The following is a 3,755-nucleotide window of genomic DNA, read 5'->3' on the forward strand; positions in this document are numbered from 1 at the left end:
GCTGCCATTACACAATCGATCAATTTATAGTGTCTGTGCACATCGCGTTTTGACATGTATGGAGGTGCCTTGGCAGGTAACGAAACCGTCGGACGCCCAGCTAAAGCGAATAAAATCGCTTTAACGTAATAATTTGTGAATTATTTATCACATTGGCGGTGATGGTTGATTGGCAATTCAGCTACTTTGACGCCGAGGCGTTTTGATTTTGGAGCAGTTATTCGCATTGAAATTAGAGGAGGCTGAGACGCTGGTGGACTAAAACTCCAAGGTCCTCATCCGGGTAGAAAACGGTTTGGTTATTAGTGAAAGTCTTGATAGTCCTGACTGGTTGAATTAGAAGAGGAGGACGACAGATCTGTTTTCGATTCCGAAGTAAAGGTGTGCAAGACGGAGACCCGATAATGCATACGCATGAACATGGTTATCATCACTAATGGTAGGAAAGGCACGCGACGCGGCAAACGTGCGACATTGCGACACACAGCGACTAATAATATAGTTTAAATTAATTTTCCAGATATTAAATAAAAATAAACGATATTTTAATTTAAGTTTAAATGTTACTAATATTGCGGAGTGTGGGATCAGGAATTATGACAGGGGGCTAATATGTTTTGGGACTAAGCCCCCGTCCCCTAGTTACGCTTATGGTCAAATTCTTTGATTACTTTAATAATAGTATAACATCTTTAATTTTATTATAAGTGATAGTTCAGAAATAAATGAAAATAATATCAACACCATACTCATATTGACATACTATTTGTTCTTTCATCAGAAATTATCAAAACTATTACTGCATATTAATTATATCAAATTTAGATAAATTTTAGAGAACTGCTATCATGGTAATATCTTAAACTGTTAATGTAAACTAAAAAAATTATTATTTCGTTAAACTTAAACACTACAATAAAATATCGATTATAGACTAACTAAATACTAAACAGTAGTGCTAGACCATATATCTTAACTTCTACTAAGAAACCAATTTTGTGTTGTTTAAATTTTAAATATCAGCAAAGGCCTATGAGATTCCTTTCGAAAATATTTTTACCTTTAGATTTGTTAATAAGTCTAATATTCATTCTAATACAAACTATTAACTGATCGAAAATTGCTATGGATTATGTTGTGTTTACGTGCACATATACTACAATACACGCAGTTGTAGTATTTTAAACTTTCATCCAAGAAAATCGACCCACTTAATTTACTTATAATAAAAATTCTAGGGCTGAAGCCCCCCTAACTTTAAGGTCTAGTTACGCCTATGAATTTGACATAATATGATTGGTACATAACTATAATAAATATTTATAAGTAGTACTCGTATAGTGATATAACAGTATAATGATAAAGATATATAAAAGAAAATGTTTTTTATGACTGTCAATTAATGTTATAAATGATCACTTAACAATATTATATCAAACATTTTCATTAAAATTTAAGTCTAATGCCATTGATTTGCAATAGTTAAAATAAAAAACAATATAATTTTGCATTAGTACAAAAATATAGTGTTTATTATTAATATAATTAGATTAATTTTTTTTTAGAAAATATAGGTAAATTATTTCAATTATTTAAAATTCAATAATAATAGAGTATTAAAAAAAACTACTGGAAAAAATTATACAATTTTTCATAAAAACTAATATAAATAAATTCATTAAAAACATAAATTATAAACAGTTTTAAAAATAAATCTTTTACTTTATAGCTCATCTTTAAAGGAATTTTTGATATTAGTTATTTATGTATAATCTTTATTGCTTTATAATCGTGATCTACTTATTTCTTAATAATTTTCGCAAAATTTAGTTGTTGCAGGTAATTCCCCTAAAAACAAAACAAAAATTATGATACAGATTAAAGAATAATTATTACTGTATTGAAGATTAACACGTTAATAATTTCATATACACTTAAAATAAATTAGGGAAACAACTATAATATTAATCCTAATAAATTGGATATGAATCGCATAAATGATATTATCATCAATAACTATAAGTAATTTATACATTCCCAGTACAATAAGATAGTAATTATATTGTACTGGGCCTGTTATAAATTGTAATTTTTTAGTCATAAAATTGATTATAATTTTAAGTTCTAAAAAGAGTAAAATGCAGAGAATTTAGTACTTAGATTATTTATGTACCTAGTGTATTTGATAACATTTCCAGAAAAGAAATTTTTTGAATAATTAAATATTTTTCTATAAATATATTCATAATTCATAGTAATATGTATGTTTATTTATATTTACCGCCTGTACTCTTTTTATCTAATAGTTTCTCACAATAGTTTATTACTGCACCTGAATTTAAAACAAGTATAATTAGTATTTTTATTGATTGGTGTACATTTCATCTTATAAATATATTAATATACTATATATAATAGATTCCGACAATAAAATTACTATTAATTTGGTAAGATATTATTTTTTTTTTAAATATAATTCTTTTATTATTATAATTTATAGTATGATATCGTGATTATGATGCGAGTGGAGGATAACCAAAATCAAATAAATAAATACAGTAATTTAATATAATATACAATTTTTTTAGTAAAAATCTATTGTATTTGGATTTTTAAATTACAGTTAAATTATTTCCAAATATTTATGTCGAATATCGACAATACAAGGAAAAGTTTAGAAAACACTGTAATAATTAAATTACCAAATCATTTAAGCTTATTGTTTTTTCTTCCCATTTCAACAATTAACTTTTCATTTGTTTGGCATATTATATTTTCTAATAAATTTGAATTAATTATTGATCAAAATATATTGTGCATACTAATTAGATAATTTATTTTAGTTCTTAGCAATACTTAAAAATCATAGTAGAGCGTATCAGGCTATATTACCTATATTTTAAACTTAATAAAAACTTTGGTATAAAAATAAGTAGAAACTTACTCTCAGAATATATTGTATTAATTATTCTTAAATAAGATGACTTGGCGGTATAGTAAGTCCCTAAATCTAAGAGAAATATAAATTTATTAATTAATCACTTACCCAAAATATTTATAAAACATACAAATATAAAATTGCAAGAAATTAAAAAAAATCAATCATGATAATGCAATTAAAGAAAAAGAATAAGAACTTATTTTGAAAATATTAATAATTTTCAACAATATATTTTTATATGAATATTTTTATTTTGAATAGTAAGCGCAATGCTTTGACTATAGTTCCAGGTGTCAAATTTACTCGATCTAGTATTTATTTTTGTCGAAATGGAATAACGCTAATTAAAATCATATAAACACAATTTTCAACATAAATGTATATAAATAAATATTAATTTAGAAGCTACAAATTAGTTACCGATTATAGTGCCATCATTTTGAAATTTAATTTCGAGTATATTATAATTTACATCACCAGTGTTATTTTCTAAAAAATAATTTTAATTATTATCATAAGCTAATCTATTTAGTATATATTATAAGTTAAGAAAAGTTTAGTACAACAAATTAATTAGTGAAAACCCAATAATGACATAAAACAGGACTTAATGTCTTAGTTTTCTTTTAAAGAAAACAATTACTGTTATTTTAGTTAATGATTAAATGTCTTTATTAAAATAATAATAAATTTAAAATGTTTACCATCATATCCAGACTTTTTAAGGATATCTGTTAAGATAATGTTATGTATTATAAATATTATGTTATGATTTAATATATGTACTCATGGAGACATGGAGGTTATTTGGAGG

The 3,755-nt window shown here is 24.6% G+C and overlaps 1 long non-coding RNA gene across 1 annotated transcript; it reads right to left on the bottom strand.

Annotated features, from left to right (window-relative positions):
- Positions 1 to 1,734: 1,734 nt before the first annotated feature.
- LOC112594987 lies at positions 1,735 to 3,402 on the bottom strand. Its single transcript, XR_003114681.1, has 4 exons — positions 3,362 to 3,402; positions 2,945 to 3,010; positions 2,282 to 2,332; positions 1,735 to 1,848 (listed from the first exon to the last, which is right to left on the bottom strand). It is a non-coding gene; the product is annotated as an uncharacterized LOC112594987 (long non-coding RNA).
- Between the last annotated feature and the right edge of the window lie 353 nt (positions 3,403 to 3,755).

This window comes from Melanaphis sacchari, unplaced genomic scaffold, assembly GCF_002803265.2.
Source record: "Melanaphis sacchari strain LSU unplaced genomic scaffold, SCAv2.0 Contig0_pilon_pilon, whole genome shotgun sequence".
NCBI lineage: Eukaryota > Metazoa > Arthropoda > Insecta > Hemiptera > Aphididae > Melanaphis > Melanaphis sacchari.